Genomic DNA, 22003 nt, shown 5'->3' on the forward strand with positions numbered 1-22003 from the left:
TGTTTGTTTCCGTTCATTGGTCACTTTGGTTAGGTGGTAAACACTCAATACCATCTTTTGGGATTGGTTCTGCGGTATCGTCATCGCGATACCAAAATCTTGATCAAATAGTCCTTCCTAATCCTCAGTTCTCCATTTGTATAATTTACCAGATTCCCTTTATCATCTTTCATGGGTAATTTGCCTGCACCATACTCTTCAGTCTGGTGTTTTACACTTTGGTAAAAATTGCGGAATTCATTCTGAATCGTGAACATTTCGAGTTTTTCAAGCTACAGTCTTAAATACTCTTTCCTTCTTTTTCACGATGTTTTTCCTTATACCCTCCACCATAATATGTCATTCCGTTTGTATCACATCGAAATATTCATCGGAGACCCTATAAAGTATATATATTCTTGATCTGGATAAAATTCTAAATCGATAAAACCATGTCCGTCAGTCTGTTGAACTGAAGATACAGCTCGCAATTTTAAAGATAGAGCTTTGTTATTTATTATAAAAGTTTCACTTTCTCCTAGGATATTTCGTATTGCATATGGGCTATATCGGTCCACGTTTTGAAATTTGTCCCCCTGAAATTTGTCCGTACAGGTCGACGTCTTCATGTAGTGCCCATAGAACGGTACAACCCGATTTTCGATATTTTGAAAGTTTAAGCTTCATTGTCACACCGAAATGGCTGAAATTTGGTACTTAGTCTTCATTGGGGGTACAAAATTTTTCATCAGAATTTTGTCAGTATAGGCCCACGCCTTTATATAGCCTCCATAGAACAGTACCTCCCGATTTGTGGTATTTTGAAGGTTGTGGCTTCAATATTGCTCCGAAATGGCTGAAATTTGGTATTTTGTATAGGCCCACGCCTTCATATAGCCCGCATAGAATGGTACCTCCCGATTTGCGGTATTTTGAAGGTTGTGGTCTCAATATTCCTCCGAAATGGCTGAAATTTATTATTTAATCTTCATTTTGGGTATAAAACTTTCCATATGAAATTTTTTGGTATAGGTCCACGCTTTCATATAGCCACCATAGAACGTTACCTCTCGATTATCGGTATTTTGAAGTTTGTGGCCTCAATATTTCTCCGAAATGGCTGAAATTTTTTATTTAGTCGTCGTTGGTGGTATAAAACTTTCCTCTATAAATGTGTCGGTGCAGGTCCACGCCTTAGTATAGCCCCAACAGAACGGTACCTGTCGACTTTCGCCATTTTCAAGTTTATGGCCACAATAATCCATCGAAATGGCTGAAATTTGGTATTTAGTCTTCGTTGGGGTATTAAACTTTCCCCTCTAAATATATCGGTATAGGTCCACGCCTTCATATAGCTCCCATATAACGGCACATCCCACTTTTCGTTAGTTTGAAGTTTGTGGCCTCAATATTCCACCGAAATGGCTGAAATTTTGTATTTAATCTTCATTAGGGGTTCAAAACTTTCCCTCTGAAATTTGTTCGTACAGGTCGACGTCTTCATGTAGTGCCCACAGAACGGTACATCCTGAATTTCGGTATTATGAAAGTTAGCCACATTGTTGTACCGAAATTGCTGGAATTTAGTATTTAGTCTTCTTCATAAACGAGAGGAAACTAATTGTTTAGTTTTACTTTAATAAAACTTGTGGTGGAGGGTATAACAAGTCCGGCCGGGCCGAACTTAACGCCTTTCTTACTTGTTTCTTCAATCTCCTTACGACACTCCTCATCGTACCTTGGTTTTTAGATGGGGATTTGGTACCTAATTATAGATTTCGCTGCAGTTTAAAGAGAGTGGGCTATTCTTTGCTACAGTGTTTCCATATGTGTGCTACTTATTGTGCTTGCAGCTTCTCTATACTCGGCTTTAGTGGTGCGTTGTAGCTCTGTTTCAAAGAAATGGTACAATTCGACGTTTGCTCCACGAATTTATCGGGCAACTAACAAATTGGAATATTATCATCCATCTATCACAACATGATCGATCCGGTTTCTAGTCTCCTCGATCAGCCTTTATGTCGTAGCCACAACAGAGGTAATAGGTCTCTCTCCAGGCGCTCGTATATTATTGTTCTGTTGATATTTCCTTTTTTTATAAAATCTAAATGTATTTTATAACGTTATACGAAAATAAAGGGCAAGTGGAATTGAATTACGTTTACCATCATGCCAAAGTTGTCTACACTTCGCCTCATTTCCTAGCCTACAAAAAATTCTTTGTATTTAGTTGCAGTTAGTTATTAACTCTTTGCTTAAGAAATATGACAAATATGTTTTACTCTTTTTTATTGGGCTGGTCATAGGCATTTAACCATTTTTGCTAATTGCTTTCGTTCATATTAAGTCATTACACTTCACAGTAACATTTCTGACGGTTTGATGCGATGCTAGCTAGATGCGTTTTTTCTTCTTCTCCTGCAAGCAGGGAAACTGCCATGAAAAAAATTGAAAAAAAAAAACACTAACCAATATTGACAGTTCTTTGCAATCGAGGCCTACAGGAGCGGTAAATTCGTTTGTAAGACTTAATACGGGGATCCCAAGCATAATGGCAGCTAGTTTTTTGTTGTTGCTGGTTTTGGTGCTTTTTCGTTAGCTTACATACCTTACACCAAATTTGTGTGATTTTTTCTGGTCGTCGTTGTTGTTGTTGTTGTTGATATTTTAGATTTTGAGAATTATAAATATGACAAGAAAAAACTAAATCAAGTGGTTATTGCTTTGTTATACTACAGCACTAACTAACACTAATACAAGCACTACCGATAACCATGGCTAAAGCCAATGTATCAAAAACGAAAGACTTAAGACACAAACCTCCACCATTTGTTCAACAAATGAAGACAGTGAGAAGCAACAAATTGATCAACGGCATTTTTTCTAAGATTTTTTTGGAAAGAAATTTTTCATGGCTAACCGAAATTGGCCAGATTTACTTAGCATTAGATTTAATACGCAATTATTGAAATACTACAAATTTGGACAGAAATATTCAATGCGTTTGCAACAGTAGCTAATTTCAATATGTTGACCGAATGAAATAAGTAATTATTGTTGCGTCGCGTTGATTGAACGAAGAGACCAGCCAGATATTTCCATATTTGTATAAACGGGCAGTTAGTAATTAAAAATTGCAATTTGTCAAAATATGTTTTAAAACTGTTTTGATGCAAGCTATAAACGTTTCGGAGAATTCGTCATCAAGTTTTGTACGAACTTAAGGAGAAGTTGCGTATTTGATCAGGTTTTATGAAAATATATTTATGGTTGAATAGGCTACATCATGTGTTGACATTTCTATTGAACTACTAAACAGTGTGCACGAGGGCATATTCTCAGTATATTTTGGGAGAGCTGATTAATATTGATGTAGTATTTGTGCTAAGTGTTATTGCGGTGCAGTGGTGGTTATCATTTACATAAGGTTCTGGGGTGAACTCCGCCAGGACCACAATATATTATTTTGTAGTGTGGTAACTTACCAGAGTAATGATGGTTTACATTTCCTGAGTATTTTAATCATGTTCTGAGATACAAAGAAGACCGCACCTTTATGAACGAAAAATAATATGTGGGCAGTATTGGTTAAGTAAATTTTTTTTTGACTGCCGTTACCTCAAATGTTAACATCTATCATGTTAATTTTTAGTTACCATCCATACTCCTACCACACTTCTGGTTGACCACACTAATTTAGAAATCTGTATTTGTTGTACCCTTGTAATAAAATGTTAATTGCTTTCATTAGATCCCAAGTTCGTTGTTTTTTTAGTTGTTTTACGCCTATGACATTAGTAAATTCCTATCAGTAAAATATGTCTATATGTGATGTTGCATAAAGGCCATAACACGCAATAAAGCAAGTTTAGTTTAATATTTATCAGTAATTAAATGCAATTAAAAAATGAGTTTATAATGACACGCAACAAACAAAAAAACAAAATACATATTTGCATTATAAGCGTTGGCCAAATAAACATGCGTTTCTTTTTTTGGTTCATTGTTAAAGTTACATATTGACAGGTATGTGACAACACATTAGGGTGGCAATTATAATATGATATTATTAGAATATTACAAGTAAGAACTACGCAGAATTGTTTATTCCTGATCAAAATTCTGTAATTTTGAACGAATAGTGATATTTTCATATTGTTAACACAATCAGTTGCAGAAGGAAACTGTGCTGACGGAGATATACCCTAAGCCTGTGACAAAAAACGAATATATAATAATTATTATATCATATATAAAATATATTGATTTTGTATCACGAGCTTGCTTGAATGGAGGAGAGGGTATACCAAATCATGTTCATATACCAAAGGTTTTTACTAAGTAAACTTCTGATTCGTAGAGAACTCGAAATATTAAATTACGTTAAACTAAGTTTTGAAAAAAAGTTTTAGCCACTTTTGTATGTGCCGGCAAGGCTTTTTTTGGATATTTAATCTGATACATGACTGGATGAACAAATACGAAGTGCAAAGTTTGGGCCAATCACAAAATCCCTGCGAGAGTTACCTTGAGGATTTCCCATTTTAGTTGGTGTCTTCAGGGCTTCTTGGAGTCCGAAAAAAATGTACCGTCATAAGATGGCCGCATGGACAACCTGCTGAACGAAATTCAAACAGATCCGAGACGAGTCCTCAAACTGCACTTTTCCCAAATTTTGTATTAAATTTATATTAAACAAGTAAAATAGGGCTATAGTCGGACTGGGCCGACCATGTCATACCCTACACCAGTTCCCCTGGGCACTAGTTTTCCGCGGAATTTATTTATATGATTACGAAGTCTCCCTTGTTCCTTCGGCGATGTTGTGGAAATATATGTATGAACGATTGCGACACATACATTATTTTCATTATTTCGTAATCCATTTTGGCTACATATACATACACCTGTGCACTAGGGCAATAACCAAAAAAATACCACCACATAGCCGTGTAGAGCATGGAAAACTATTATGAAATACGGTGTCAATTTTTCTCTATCGCGAAAAAAGTTTCCGCACCAAATGCATGGAAGTTCAGAAATGCATTTTTTAATTTTATCTGTTATAACAACATATTTGCATTTCATTAAAATTTTTATTTTTTTGTTATCTAATTTAAAATCATTATCAAAGCGTTCTGGACCAATTTGTTCTCAAATCGCGCCATTTCGGAGCATATTAGGAACTTTTGACACTATTGCAATTTTTGGTTTTTCTTTATAAACTCGTGAATTTTATGTTTATATTTTTTGTACCTATCGGACAAGAGAATTTGGGGTCATTTGCAACGAATTCGCGAAAGTTACAGGCTGTTTTTGTTGACCTTGACTCTAGCTGTTACCTCGAACAATACATAACACGGTGCTCTTGAATCAAATTTAAATGGAAGGTGCTTACACCTGGGAAGTTTTTGCGGATTCTGAAACTACAATGTTCATAGATAAGAAAAATCAAAAAACAAAAAAATCGCCGGAGCGCTTTTTAAATAAATCGCGATTCAAGTTGACATTTTTAGGGGTTGTTTAGATTTTCACGATTTTGCTTAGAAACCGCAAGTCCTATAAAAATGGGTCCATAGAAAATGTTGTAGCTATGAAAATTCTCTACAAGATTGACCTTTACGGTATTCTCGTAGGTTTTACCATTTTTGAGATATTGAAGTTCAAATTGTGACAATGCGCTGACTGTATCGCCCCCTTATAAAATAATGTCATGAAGGGTGCGCCTTAACTAACTTTTAAAGAAAACCGCTTACACAGGTTAAGTTTTTGTGAATTCTGAAACAGCAATGTTCATAGATGAGAAAAATCCAAAAATTCATTTTTAGTTTTTTCTTAAGGGTTTCGCGATTTTGCTTGAATACGGCAAGTCTTATCGGCATGGGAGCTGAGAAAATCTTATAGCTGTGAAAATTCTTTACAAGTAATTTTTCCTAGGTTGTACCATTTTTTAGATACATAAGTTTAAGTTGGGAAATTGCAGTCATGACATTGTTTTATAAGGAGACTATACAGAATTGAATTGAATTTGAACTGTCCCAATTTCAACTTCTATATCTCAAAAGTTGTAAAACCTACGAAAATATCATTAAGGTCAATCTTGTAGAGAATTTTCAACATTTTCTTTATTCCCATTTTGATAGTACTTGCGGTTTCCAAGCAAAATCGCAAAAACCTAAACAACCACTAAAAATGTCAACTTGAATCGCGATTTATTTAAAAAGCGCTCCGGCGATTTTTTTGTTTTTTGATTTTTCTCATCTATGAACATTGCAGTTTCAGAATCCGCAAAAACTTCCCAGGTGTAAGCACCTTCCATTTAAATTTGATTCAAGAGCACCGTGATAATGATTGGTATCCTTTAAATTAGTGAGTTTTGATCCTGGAGCCATGTTTTAGCCAGTTTCCATTAGACCTTTATGTAAGGATCGACCAAAAAAGCGTATCTATAAGGCATTAATTCCTCGACCAAATAATGTTTTGAGACCCTCAGCATCTTAACTGCACGCAGAACAATTATTTTGCTTATATTTGGAAAATTAGATGATTGGCAGATATGAGCCATTTTTCTACACGCTTTGTTAAAAAGCTAACTTTAAAGAAATACTTTTTTGTTTTTCAAAATAGTCAGGCTTAATCCCATAGTCGTTGTTTTAATATTTTATTAAAACAACTTTAATTTATTAGTGGGAAAAAATTGGCGATGTTTACCAAGGGGTAAGGCAGGGAATACTATAGTTTCAGATCTCGCCACAGATCTTCATCAGTTCCCTTATTTCTTGTTTTTCAACAAGAAACTTTTTATACCCAAGTGTCAATTGCTAGCTCAAATAGATACGTGCGCAAAGAAACACTCTGATCGAGAATTTCTTTGGCACTACCTAACCTCTAGCAACTTCACTTTTCCCACTAATAAATTAAAGTTGTTTTAATAAAATATTAAAACAACGACTATGGGATTAAGCCTGACTATTTTGAAAAACAAAATAGAAGTCGTCATCCCAAACAAAAAACGCCAACCCTCCTAATTTAAAGAAATACTTTTGAAGTTGCCCTACGAACATGTTTATTAGATTTTACATCGTATAAAACACAATTCTCTATAGGAAATAATCTAAATTAAGTATTTTTGAATAGTTATAGTACGGTGTATAGCAACCATAGTGTAATCAAAGCCGGATTTTCACAAAATGGTGTAAAACTACGTTTCAACCGTTCACGCTTTCAAAAATTTTTGAATAGAAGTGACATTGATTGTATACACAAAGTTACCATCCTGAAGACCTCATAATACTATTTGATCGAGGAATAAATGGCTTATAGACGCGCTTTTTTGACCGATCCGTTCATAAGGGATTAATGGAAGCAGGATGAAACTTGGCTCATGGATCAAAATTCACTAATTTATGGGATACCAATCATTATGTTTTATTTGAGTTAACATACAGATTGTTGAACAACTCGAATCAATAAAGGTTTTGTTTATAAAATCCACTGAATTGCCCAGTAAGTGCTTAATTTATGGGAAAAGGACTTTTGTTTTCAAACAAACTTCAAATCTATTGGATTTAGTACTATCAACTAAAATAATTACAGTTTTGATCGTAGATTCAGCTAAAAATATTTTTATTGTCCTTTTTCTTCAACACTCCTATTATTTTGAACAACAAACTTCATCCGATTTGATCAATGAAAGAGATAAATCATGGTTGCGAAATTTTGTAGCATAGAATTTTGTATAAACAAATCAAGACTATAAAAGAGAAACCACTTATATGTCACAATGCGCATGAAACAACTTTAAATGGAAGGTGCATAAACCAGTGAAGTTTTTGCGGATTCTGAAACTACAATGTTCATAGATGAGAAAAAAAAAGAAAACAAAAATCGCCGGAGCGCTTTTTAAATTAATCGCGATCAAAGTTCACACTATAATTATAATAACATTTTTAGGGTTTTTTAGGTTTTCACGATTTTGCTTGGAAACCGCAAGTCCTATCGAAATGAGACTAAAGAAAATAATGTACCAGTGAAAATTCTCTACATCAGTTTCCTTATTCCCATTTCGATAGAGCTTGCGGTTTCCATGCAAAATCCTGAAATGCTAGAAAGCTCTAAAAATGTGAACTTTGACTGCGATTTATTTAAAAATCCTTCCAGCGATCTTTTTTTGTTTTTGGATTTTTCTCATCTATGAACATTACTGTTTCAGAATCTGCAAAAACTTCCCAGGTGTAAGCGGGTTTCATTTAAAGTAGGTTAAGGCGCACCGTACAAGATAATGTTTTATAAGGAGGTGTTACAGTCAGTGCATTGTCACAATTTGAATTTCTACATCACAAAAATGGTAAAACCTACGAAAAAATCTTAAAGGTCAATCTTGTAGAAAATATTCACAGCTTCACCATTTGCTCTAATCCCATTTCAATAGGACTTGCAGTTTCCATGCAAAATCGTAAAAACCCTACAAATGTGTACTTTGATCGCGATTAATTTAAAAGCGCTCTGTCCATTTTCAACCATAAAAATGTGAATTTTGATCACGAGTAATATAAAAGCGCTCTGGCCATTTTGATGTTTTTTTGATTTTTCCCATCTATGAACATTGTAGTGTCAGAATCCGCAAAAACTTCCCAGGTGTAAGCACCTTCCATTTAAAATTGGTTCAGGCGCACCATGCTATTAGACAACAGTTTCTTTGATATAATTTGCATCATGTGAGAAGTCAAGAGTTGGGTTTCAAATTTAGTTTTCGTAAGTTGTCCGAATATGCCCCCAGAATTTAAGTTACTGATTGATAATTAAATTTGGATATTATTCCCACAAAGTTATGGTCAATTTTGCACGCTAAATTCTATCCGTTAATTATCAACTGTTATTGGCACTATCCTTGACCAAAACTATTACCTCGTGCAAACATTTGTCAGTATTGAACTGTAACTGCGACCTCTAGCGTGATTAAGGTTACACTACCCAAAATTTAAACTGAGGGATGCCTGTATCGTGTATACAGTGGTCGACATTCGTTTAAGCGCAAGACAAATTTTTGTGTATATTTGTATATACTCGCGAACTAAATAAGTTTTATTAAATTTCTCATTACAAAACAATTTGTATACCCTATACCACAATGTGGAAAATGGTATTATAAGTTTGTTTTGGTAAAAATTCATGTAACACCGCGAAATATTCGTCGGAGACCCCCAATGTGGTATACCAATCTTCATATCTCGACGAGATAAAGCGATTTTGAGATGTGTGTCCGTCCGTCCTTCCGTCCGTCCGTCTGTCCATTATAAATTGTAAACACGCTCCAGACCGCAATTATGGACCGATCGTCACGAAATTTTGTATGGAGGTCGGGTTCAGATCAGAATAGATCCATATTCTTATTGGTGATGATCGTGAAATATTTAGCTGGTGAAATGGACCAAAAACATAATATTTATCCAATTTTCTAGCGGCTCTGTAGGTCTCAATAATAGTCCGATCAACGCGTAATTTTAAATAAGGTAAGAGTATATCACAAAGGAGAAGCTTGCAATTTTGTGTGAAAATTGTGAAAATTTTAAATATACAGCTTATATCTTAATTCCTGGAAGTGACATTCCGGACAAGTGAGATATACTTGAAAGTGGAACGCTTGACCTTTCAATTGATGCCAATTATGTTGGTGTGCATGATCAGATAACAGAGTTACAGCCTAATATATTCCGTTATTTGTTTGTAGTGTAATAATAAACTCGCTTGAAGTCGCAATTATACATCAATAGTCACGAAATTTTGCACCGGGTAAGAGGATAGGTCGAAAAAGATGCCTACAATTTTGAATGATTATCTGATATTCATTAGCGGGTGAAATGGACCATTACTTTTGTATGAAAAATACAAACATTTTATTTTTGGTCGATATTTTAATTCCTTGAGGACATATATATTTCGCAAAGTAGCCTAAATATGGGAAAAAATTACTGACCTTTCCTCTGATGTAAATTGCAATAAAGTGTTTGCTAGATAACGGGCCTACTGCCTAATATATAATGGGTTCTGTGTAGAGAACAACACTTTTATCCCTTGCTACATATTGTCTCTCCAAAAGTTTATGTAACACCACGAAATATTCGTCCTAGACCCCTTATTTGGTATGCCAAAATTCATATCTCGACGAGATAATGCGATTTAGCGATGTGTGTCCGTCCATTAAAAATTGTAAACAAGCTTAAGGTCGCAATTTTGGACCGATTGTAACGAATTTTTTAAGGAGGCCAGAGTAGAAATGATTAGTTTTTGCTGATGATCGTGAAATGTTCAGAGAATGAAATGGACCAAAAACAAAATTTTAACCAATTTTGTAGCGGCTCTGTAGGTCAAAATAACAACCCGCAAAATTTTAAACAAAGTTTGAGTTTATGATGAAGAAGAAGCGTACAAACTAACGTGAAGATCAGAAAATACTTAGCGGGTTAAATGGACTGAAACTTTTGTGTGAAATTGGTAAAAATTTCAATAACGTAGCGGTTAAACAACGGAAGTAGTAGTACTACACATGAGGGTTTCATTACATTTTAGTTTGTGTGAACTAAATTTTCCTTTCCTGCTACAAAAATGTCTTTGTCATGCTAGATAACTTTTTGGTTTTGGTCATAAGTATACATTATACATTACATCTCTGATATTTGATAATTCAATTTTCACAATCATTGAAAAGAAGTTCCGTGGAGAGCGATTGTCCAGGGATAGTGGAATAGGGTATCCCATGGTCGGCTCCGTCCGACTATAGACTTTTCTTACTTGTTTTATTATAATGTTAGAAAATAAGAGCAAAATAAATTCAAAACTGACACGGATGTGATTAATCGTGGAAATTTTTCTAAAAAACCTTAAAAATTGTGCGACATTCGTTTAAGCGCACACAACTTAAAACACATTTAATAAGCTTCATATCAAATTTAACCCAGATATGCCCAACGTCCTATGTATAGGACACACAAAATTCTTGCTACTTTGATATGTTATGTTTATCAAAGTACCGTTTATTTTGGTGATATACTCAGTACACATCTGCAGCTCTTGGGATATTATGTGATTCCATTATTTTGAGCTACTATTTTTGAGTTTTGAGGTCAAGTTCATCGAAGTTGCCACCTATCGCTTAGTTTTTACAATGATTTGCGTTATGACCGATTAATTATTGGGTAGTTTTATAACGAAAACATACACAATGTGGAGTCTACTACGAAAAAACGTTAACTAGATGCCGAAAAGGTGTCTTTGGACTATATGTCAAATGTTTTGTGTCCCATAACTCTCAGTTATATGATAAAACCCTGTGTCCAAAAGTGGCCTCAAAAACCACTTTTTTCAAAAAACATATAAACATACTGTTATTATTTCACATTTGCTTCTAAAATAATATAAAAATACTTTTAAAATGATCACGATCAAGCAATGGGCATATTTGGGTTAAACCAATTATTTCGGTAATTAATATAAAATCTAGTATCCTTAATGATAAAAAAATGCGAACTGCAATTGTTCATATATGACTTTGGCTGGTTTTAAAGTCAAAATTCGATTTTGACACCTTACCCGCCTATTTTTTACCGTTGATTATTGAAAACTGTTTTCAGCTGTGTGCGGAGTAGCGTTGAGAGTGTCTCTCTGTATTTATCTTCAATATCGCGCAGAACTTTAAGCTGACCGCGAAAATATATGGTGTTTTACAACATATCCCGAAGGATGGAGGACAATTTCGCAAGGAATACACAGAAATTCCGCTAACCTAAACTAACTTTGCACACAATCGTGACTTGTTGGCCACTACATGAAATTTTACAGGGTTTTTAAGAATAACAATACCCATTATATGGCCAAATTTGGGTGTAAATTGTGAAAAATTTTAATATACAGCTTATATCTTTGTTCCTGAAAGACACATTCTTCCCTCGTGAGTTATATTTGGAAGACGATCTCTTGACCTTTGCACTGATGTCGATTACGTTGATGTACGCGATCAGATAATAGAGCTACAGCCTAAACTTAAAAGGATGGAGTTATCAAAATTTAAATAACTTTGATAAAAAAAATGTAAGGATTTTAACAAAAGTGGCTAGAAACAAATAAAATTTAGCATATTTAGAGCTTTAAAGGTAGTACTTTCGCGATTTAAGTAAAAATAAATTAATTCATGGAACACCGCGAAATATTCGTCGGAGACCCCCAATGTGGTATACCAATCTTCATATCGTCGGTGTCATGCTGTAATGCAATAATCCAATACTTTAAGAGCTCAGTTCTACTTAACTAAACTCATAGAATATATCAGTAGTTTACATTACTCAGATATCTGTGATAGTCTAGAAGTTATGGTCAATTTTTATAATTGCAAAAAGTTACTGAATTGTTCCATGGAATCTTTTTTCTTGTTTTTGGCAGTTTGTGTGACATGGAACACGTTTTGTCACATTTCAACCAAAACACTTTTTATCAATCGTGTTCCACCTCCCTTATATGAAGTGCTACTGTGGAGTTTAAAAATCAGGACTTTAAATTAAACATTTATTTTTCTCATATATATGCAAAAAGGACCATAATTTTAGGTTTCCTTAACACTTATTTAAGGGATTGCTTCCACTTATCACTACTTTTTTGTGGTAAAAATTTCGATCGGACAAAACGGATTGATATTTTGCATTTCTAAGGTAACATAAAACATTTAATCACGTTTTTCTTATAATACCATTTTTGTAGTCGGTGTCCACACTAGCTTCAAGTCGAATGGACGTTTTTGCGTATATTTTTGTGGACTCGCATCAAAACATTGTCTTTAAACTAGGAATTTTTTGTTTAAACGATTGATAAATTTTCGTTTTCATATAACAATAAAATATTCAAAAATATTGGGATGTAGAAAGTATTATTCTTCAGTTTTTAAACCAAGTCCTTTAAAACAATTTGTTCCATACGCCACATTATTCGTAACTTGGCAAAAATGGGCAATTTTTTGTTCCAAACGCCATCATTTTTGGTGCGGAACAATTCGTTTTTGTCCCTTTTTGTTCCATACGCCAAACGACATGGATATGGAACTAAGAAGTTCAAAGTTGTTTTGTTCCATACGGCAGGGTTTATGGATATGGAACAAAACGACAAGATTTTTTGGGTCACAAAGCGGATATGGAACATAATGGCATCTGAATATCTCAGAAACTATAAGAGATAGAGAAAAACCGACCAAAAAATCTGAAAGAGCATGGTTCAAAACCTTGTACGGTACCTTTATCTCAAAATGTTAAAAATGGCGTATGGAACACTTAAGCATGACACCGACGATATCTCGACGAGATAAAGCGATTTTGAGATGTGTGTGTACGTCCGTCCGCCTGTCCATTATAAATTGTAATCCAACTCCAGGCCGCAATTATGGACCGATCGTCACGAAATTTTGTATGGAGGTCGGTTTTAGACCAGAATAGATCCCTGTTTTTATTTGTGATGATCGTGAAATATTTAGTGGGTGAAATGACCGAAAACATAATATTTATCCAATTTTGTATCTGCTCTGTAGGTCGCAATAATTTTCCGATCGCCTTGAAATAAGTTAAGAGAATATGACAAAGTAGAATCTTGCAATTTGAGATGGCGATCAGGTAATATTTAGATGGTTAAATGGACCACAACTTTTGTGTGAAAATTGTGAAAAATTTTAATATACAACTCATATTTTTGTTCCTGAAAGACACATTCTTCCCTCGTGAGTTATATTTGGAAGACGATCTCTTGACCTTTGCACTGATGTCGATTACGTTGATGTACGCGATCAGATAATAGAGCTACAGCTTAATATATCCAGTTTTTTGTTTGTAGTGTACTCATAAACACGGTAGAGGTCGCAATTACTGCTCAGTAGTCACGAAATTTTGCATGAGGTAAGAGTTTAGGTTGAAGAAAATGCCTATAATTTTGCATGATGATCTGATATTATTTAGCGGCTGACATAGACCGGTACTTTTGTATGAAAAATATACAAATTTTATTCCTCCAGGGAATAACTACTGACCTTTCCCCTGATGCAAATTGCAATAATGTGTCTGCTAGATAACGAATCTACTGCCTAATATAAATTGGATTTTGCGTAGAGAACCACAATTTCCTCCCATGGGATTGTCTCTATCATGACCGAGAAATTTTCAGTTCAGTTGTCCAATTGAATTTTTTATACAAATATTGCAGCATGGGGTCGCATTGCCACCTATTCTATACCTCAGTATTTAGGGTACAAAAAAAATACAACCAAAGATATGTCTCATCGAAATAATGGTTTTAGACCCCAAGTATGTTCGGACGAAATTCGTGGGAGTCGATTTAGCCCTGTCCGTTCATCTGTCTCTCTTACTGTCTAGCTGGTTGGTGCGCATGAACGGATCTACCGATTCGAATCATATTTTATACTTCGTAATATTTTGTCCAAACTTAGTTTAAGTTCGAATACAGGCCATATGGATCCACAAGGGTTCAAATTTTTTTCGAAAAATTATATGAACGATAGCTGGCGAAGTGAGCAATCGATCGATAGATCGGGGAAGACTATATCGGTCCACACCTTCGGGTACGTCCCACACAAAATTCGGAAAAGTGAAATTCAAGAGTCCTCTCGAATCTTTTTGAATTTTTTCAGAAGGTTGTCCTCGCTGTCCCCTTTAAAATGGTACAATTACAATAGCAAGTCTATACTTCCTGAGATTATGGCCGAAAAGCTTCAAGAAACCCTGAAAAACAAACAAGAAACCTCAACATAACTGTCAAGGGGATTTTCTGATTAGTCCATACTTTGCATATCTTACTATTTCATCTAGTCATGTATCAACGGTACAATTTTAATTCCATACTTCCTGAGACTCGTGATACAAAATCAATATATGTTTTCTTCGTAATTATAATTTTTTACATACAAATGAACTGTTTTGCAGGATCTAGGGGGTAGGGGGGGCAGCTGCCTGCCCAGAGATATAGCAAATTGTATACATATTTATGTGTTGTATAAATATTTATTTACTTATTTAGGTGTATTCCGAAAAGGAACCTGATATTCAAACACAATTTGAAGATGTAGCAAGAGGGGCTAATCAACGTGAATTTTTCCAATTTTCGAATATTTTTAGAAATGTATAATTTAGATAATTGTTCCACAAACATCCCATCTTATACCAATGGATTCATATTAAGTTATTGATATGTGACCTCGTTTTTATCGCCGAGTCCGAACGGCGTGTCCTAAGTTGCCACTAGTAGAGACGTTTTTCATGGCTGAAATACTAAGGAAATACCGCCAACATTACTAAGGGGTATTTTTCCACCGTTGAACATTTGATGTGGCCAGGCCTGGGAATCGAACCCAGACATTCAGCGTGCAAGGCGGTTGCACATAGCTAATTCCTACAGGTTGTGGTGTAGAGTGTCACATGGTCGGCCCCGTCCGACTATAGCCTTTGCTTACTTGTTTCTTCTACAATTGTGAAAATATTTTTGAAAAAATCGCGCGATTTGTTTTCAAAAAATTTTCGTCTGCGGCTCTTTCGTTTTTCACAATATTTGAATATTTTTACAAAAACTTTTCATTTTCTTAAATTGTGAAAATATTTTTGTAAAAAATCGCGAATATTTTTACACAAACTTTTTATCTTCTTAAATTGTGAAAATATTTTTGTAAAAAAATCGAGCGATTTTTTGTAAAAATATTTTCGCCTGCTGCGCTTTTTGTTTTCCAGAAAGTATTTGAATATATTTACAAAAACTTTTTATTTTCTTAAATTGTGAAAATATTTTTGTAAAAAAATCCCGCGATTTTTTTCAAAAATATTTTTGCCTGCGGCTCTTTTCACTGTTGAGAAAGTATTTGAACATTTTTACAAAAACTGTTTATCTTCCTAAATCGTGAAAATATGTTTGTACAAAATCGCGCGATTTTTTTTTTTCAAAAATATTTTCGCCTGCGGCGCTTTCGTTTTTCAGAATTTATTTGAACATTTTTACAAAAACTTTTTATTTTCTTAAATTGTGAAAATATTTTTGAAAAAATTGCGAATATTTTTACAAAAACTTTTTATCTTCGTAAATTTTGAAAATATTTTGTAAAAAAACGCGCGATGTTTTTATACCCTATACCACAATGTGGAAAAGGGTATTATAAGTTTGTTTTGGTAAAAATTCATGTAACACCGCGAAATATTCGTCGGAGACCCCCAATGTGGTATACCAATCTTCATATATCGACGAGATAAAGCGATTTTGAGATGTGTGTCTGTCCGTCCGTCCGTCCGTCCGTCCGTCTGTCCATTATAAATTGTAAACACGCTCCAGGCCGCAATTATGGACCGATCGTCACGAAATTTTGTATGGAGGTCGGGTTCAGATCAGAATAGATCCCTATTCTTATTGGTGATGATCGAGAAATATTAAGCGGATGAAATGGACCAAAAACTAAATTTTTATCCGATTTTGTAGCGGCTCTGTATGACGCACTTATAGTCCGATCGCCTCAAAATTTTAAATAATGTAAGATTATATGACAAAGAAGAAACTTGCAATTTGAGATGGTGATCGGATTATGTTTAGAGGGTTAAATATACAACAACCTTTGTGTGAAAATTGTGAAAATTTTTAATATACCGGTAATATCTTTATTCCTGGACCACACAATCCGCCCACATAAATAATATTTGGAAGGACAACTCTTGCCCTTTCAATTAATGCCAATTATGTTGATTTATGTGGCCAGATAACAGAGTGACAGCCTAATATATCGAGTGTTTTGCTTGTAGTGTAATCAAAAGCATACTAGAGGTCGCAATTATAGATCAATAGTCACGAAATTTTGCACGAGGTAGGGGTTTAGGTCGAAGAAGATGCCTACAATTTTTGATGATGATCTGATATTATTTAGCGGGTGCAATGGACCATTACTTTTGTATGCTAAATAAAAACATTTTATTTTTGGTCGCTGGAGGCCATATACCGCAAAGTCGCCTATACATGAAAAATTAACTACCGATCTTTCCTCTGATGAAAATTGCAATAATATGTGTGCTTGGTATCGGACCTACTACCTAAGATATAATGACTTTTGTAAAGAGAACCACATCTTCCTCCCATGCTACAAATTTTCTCTATCATGACAGACAAATTCCCAGTTCTTACAAATTGCGTGGAACCCTATCATATTACCTGCCCAATTGTCCAACATTTAAAGATGTAGCAGAAATTGCTAAACAACGCCAATTTTCAAATTTAAGAATATTTCTTAAAATGTACCCTATATAATTGTTTCACAAACATCCCAGTAGGGACAAGGGAGCCTTCTCTCATATCAATTAGAGCACCCCGATTAATATCAGCTCAATGATATGTAGACAGCGGAATTTAATGCAACACCTATTTTTGTAAAATTTGCATTTTTTTGGCTTCTAATTAAATTCCAATCGAAATATATCACATATGCAAAAATATGCGAAATGTATAAATTTCTGTATTTCACATATTTTCGTATGCTACATATATTTCAATAATATCTTCTAAAATGTTTATGTGTAAATTTTTCTGTTTGAAATTCACTTCAGACAAGTCAATAAAATATAGAAATCTGTAACCAGAGCCACAATCTTCAAAATGTCGAAAATGGGGAGCTTATGTTGTATGGGAGCTATATGAACGCCTAGACCTATACCGACAAATTTCAGATGGAAAGTTTAATACCCCCAATGAAGACTTAATACCAAATTTTAGCCAATTCGGAGGGATATTGAGACCATAACCTTCACAGTACAGAAAATCGGTAGGTTCTGGTATGGGAGCTATATGAAGACGTGGACATATAACGACAAATTTCAGGTGGAACGTTTTTTTACCTCCAACGAAGACTGAATACAAAATGTCAGCCACTTCAGTTTGATATTGAGGCCACAACCTTCAAAATACCGGGTATCGGGAGGTACGGTTCTATGGGAGCTATATGAACCCCTGGACCTATACCGATAAATTTCAGGTCGAAAATTGTGATGAACGAATACTTAATACAAACTTTCAGCCAATTCGATGGGATATTTAGGGCACAAAGTCTTGCATGTGGTTTAGCAAATATGTCAAAAAATGCAAAAAATTAGGTCCAGACTAAATGTCCGTTCTAAAATTACTTATTGGTGCCACCATAGTACAATTGTTTGCACACCCGCCTTGCACGCTGAAGGTCGGGCGTTCGATTCCCGGCCAGCAAACATCAAATTTCCAACGATGGCAAAATACCCCTCAGTAAAGTTGGCGACATTTTCTGAGTATTTCAACCATGTACAACTTCTCTACAGGTGGTGTTTTAAGACATGCCTTTCGGACTCGGCGATAAACAGTAGGCCCATACTATTGCTGTAATATGAATCGTGGTGCACGCCCTGTCCCTTCTGTGATGTTTGTGGAACAATTATTATATTGTTATTTAAACTTAATGTGATAAGGTTGCAGACTCCAAAAATTTATTTCTTACAATGAGCTTATTTGTCCAAAAGAAACTTTGATTTGCTGAAAGCTAACTCGCAGGGTAGTGGTGTAGGGTATCGTATGGTCGGCCCTGTCCGACTATAGCCTTTGCTTACTTGTTTAAAAATATTTTCGTTTTTCAGAAAGTATTTGAATATTTTTACAAAAACTTTTTAACGTCGCGATTTGTTTAAAAATATTTTAACCTGCGGCGCTTTTCGTTTTTCCTACTTCTTATTTTCCTGTAGGCAGAATTTTTCGTTTAAAATAGGTTTGAAGGCAAACTTTGTGATGGCAGCTACTTATTTTGTACTTAATTTTCTTAAAAATTTTAAATCATAAATCATAAATTTAATTTATGAAATGAAAAATGCATATGAACTTAAAGCTAATTTTTAATTTTTTCTTATTCATTTGAATTAAGAATTGTATTTAAATAAAAATCACTTAAATTTTAAAAACGGACATAACTCACATTGGGACTTATGTCCGCTAGGTGGGTCGGACATAGTTCCCAAAAAATTTGGGAGTTATGCCCGTGGGAGTTTTGTCACGGCACCGGTTCTAACATTTAGCGCTCTATCTCAATTATTGTGGACGCTAGAGTGATCACAACAGACGGACAGACGAATATGGCCATATCGACTCAGATTTTTATACTGATCAAGAATATATATACTTTATAGGGTCGCAAATGTATATTTCAATGCGTTACTAACGGAAAAATAAAAACTTAATATACCCTCTATACTTTGGTGGAGGGTATAAAAATACATACATATTTAAAGGTATGGTTCTGCTGCACATTAAAATGACAGGCGGACAAAGTGATTTTGACAATTACGTGATTAACACACATTTTATCCCAAATATAGTGTGTGATGCTACATGCACGGTAATGTAGATAAAGCAAAATCCGACCATTTATTTGGGGGATTCAAGGAAAGTAAAAAATTTACACCTCTAGATTTGTTTCCAGTATTTTTAACTCCAGAATACAGGTGAAAACTATTTTTTCAAACAAAAACATTTTTTTGACCACAAAATTTAAATTTTTGAAATGGAATATGAAAAAATTAGCAACATTTTCCATATACGTACACTTTGATACAACCAAAAATATGCTTCGTCGAAATTATGGTCTTGGACCCCAAGTATGTTTGGACGAAATTATTTTCAGACAATTTGTAGTCGATTTAGCCATGTCCTTCCTTCTGTCTGTCTGGTTGGAGCACACGATAACTCCCGAACGAATAAGCCGATTCGAACCAAACTTTACACCTCGTAATATTATGCCCAAGCTTAGTTTAAATTCGAAAATGGGCCATACCGGTCCACTTCTTCGGGTTCCTCCCCCACAAAAGTTCAAAGTTTTTCTATAATATGCTGTGGACGATAACACTCAAAGGGACCAATCGATTTGGTCCAAACTTTCACCAAAGAAATGAAATGTCTAATTGCATTACATACGAAGGAAATATGCCATTTCTACAGTTTTGGAAATATTTGAGTTACGATTACATAATATATTCTGACATTCGAAATCATGTATATATCTGCAAGACAAAACATCACATAAAAAGAAAAAATACAAATATATGCATGAAGTTTCGATGGAAATTGGTTAAAAACTCTTCTCTTTTTATGAAATGATAGGGTACACAGCCCAACTCGATCTTACTCACAAATATTTTCATAATTTATTATGAAAATTGACCTTGAAAAAATCAACAATTACGGACATCAATTATCAAAAAGCACACTTCGTTGGCGAACCTGAACATTTTAAATCCTTTCACATACCTTTCATTACAATTACAAAAAAAATATTTAAAACCCGTTGTTTATTTTGAATATTATAATATTTTAATAAACAACTTAAATATTGAGAAAAAGGTTTCCAAATAGGGTCTTTTACCCACTTACTAAACAAGAAAGTTTATATGTTTTCATAACTACACGCAGTGGGATCCTATAAACAATATTTATTTAGTGTAAATTGATACAATTTTTTTGGTTTTTGGTCAAGTTTTTGAGAAATTTGGCCACTGTGCATTTAATATATATATATAACTATTTATTAATATAATTTGTAACAAGTAAGAAAAGGCTATAGTCGGAGGGAGCCGACCATGGGATACCCTATACCATAGAGTTGGGCAATCTCGTTCCTTTTGCGGTTCGATCTTTTCCGTTCCGTTCCGCAAAAGGAACTAGGTCGTTCAGTTAGTTCCATAGTTCCTTTTAGTACCAACCTTTATATGTATACCCACACTCATACTCATTCACTCAGTTCATATATGAACGATATATCGTTCTGCTTCGTCTTCATCAATACAAAAGAAAAATAAATTGTTTTCGGCTTTCTTCATGGTAGATTACAAATATTTAAAACAAATTTACAATCGTTTTGCTAATTAAAAATACCTCAATTGCTTTTTTTAATTCGGCAAAGATCAGTTTAGTAAGAAATGAAAAACGAAATGACACTATGGGATTTCTTATTCACTAATAAAAGACAGGGAGAGAGACAACTGATGTTAAGAGAAGAGCAAAAAGAATGGGAGAAAAACGAACGAGGGAGCAAAAGGAACTAGCTGAACCGCATAGTCGGACCTAGTACCGGTCGTTCCTTTTGTGGAGTAGTTCCTTTGAACTTGTTCGTTCCAGAACGACACAACTCTACTATACCACTATCCCTGGAAATCGCTCTCTACGGAACTTCTTTTCAATGATTGTGAAAATTTAATTATCAAATATCAGAGATGTAATGTATAATACTTATGACCAAAACCAAAAAGTTATCTAGCATGACACAGACATTTTTGTAGCAGGGAAGAAAATTTAGTTCACACAAACTAAAATGTATTGAAACCCACTTATGTAGTACTACTACTTCCGTTGTTTAACCGCTACGTTATTGAAATTTTTACCAATTTCACACAAAAGTTTCAGTCCATTTAACCCGCTAAGTATTATCTGATCTTCACGTTGGTTTGTACGCTTCTTCTTCATCATAAACTCAAACTTTGTTTAAAATTTTGCGGGTTATTATTTTGACCTACATAGCCGCTACAAAATTGGTTAAAATTTTGTTTTTGGTCCATTTCATCCCCTGAACATTTCACGATCATCACCAAAAACTAATCATTTCTATTCTGGCCCGAACCCAACCTCCTCCTTATGTAGCATGGGATAAAAATGTGTTTCTCTACAAAGAACCCATTATATATTAGGCAGTAGGCCCGTTATCTAGCAAACACTTTATTGCAATTTACATCAGAGGAAAGGTCAGTATTTTTTCCATATGTAGGCTACTTTGCGAAATATATATGTCCTCAAGGAATTAAAATACCGACCAAAATTAAATGTTTATATTTTTCATACAAAAGTAATATTCCATTTCACCCGCTAAAGAATATCAGATCATCATTCAAAATTGTAGGCATCTTTTTCGACCTATACTCTTACCCGGTGCAAAATTTCGTGACTATTGATG

Source organism: Musca autumnalis, unplaced genomic scaffold (assembly GCF_047663935.1).
Source record: "Musca autumnalis isolate F117 unplaced genomic scaffold, ASM4766393v1 scaffold_1, whole genome shotgun sequence".
NCBI lineage: Eukaryota > Metazoa > Arthropoda > Insecta > Diptera > Muscidae > Musca > Musca autumnalis.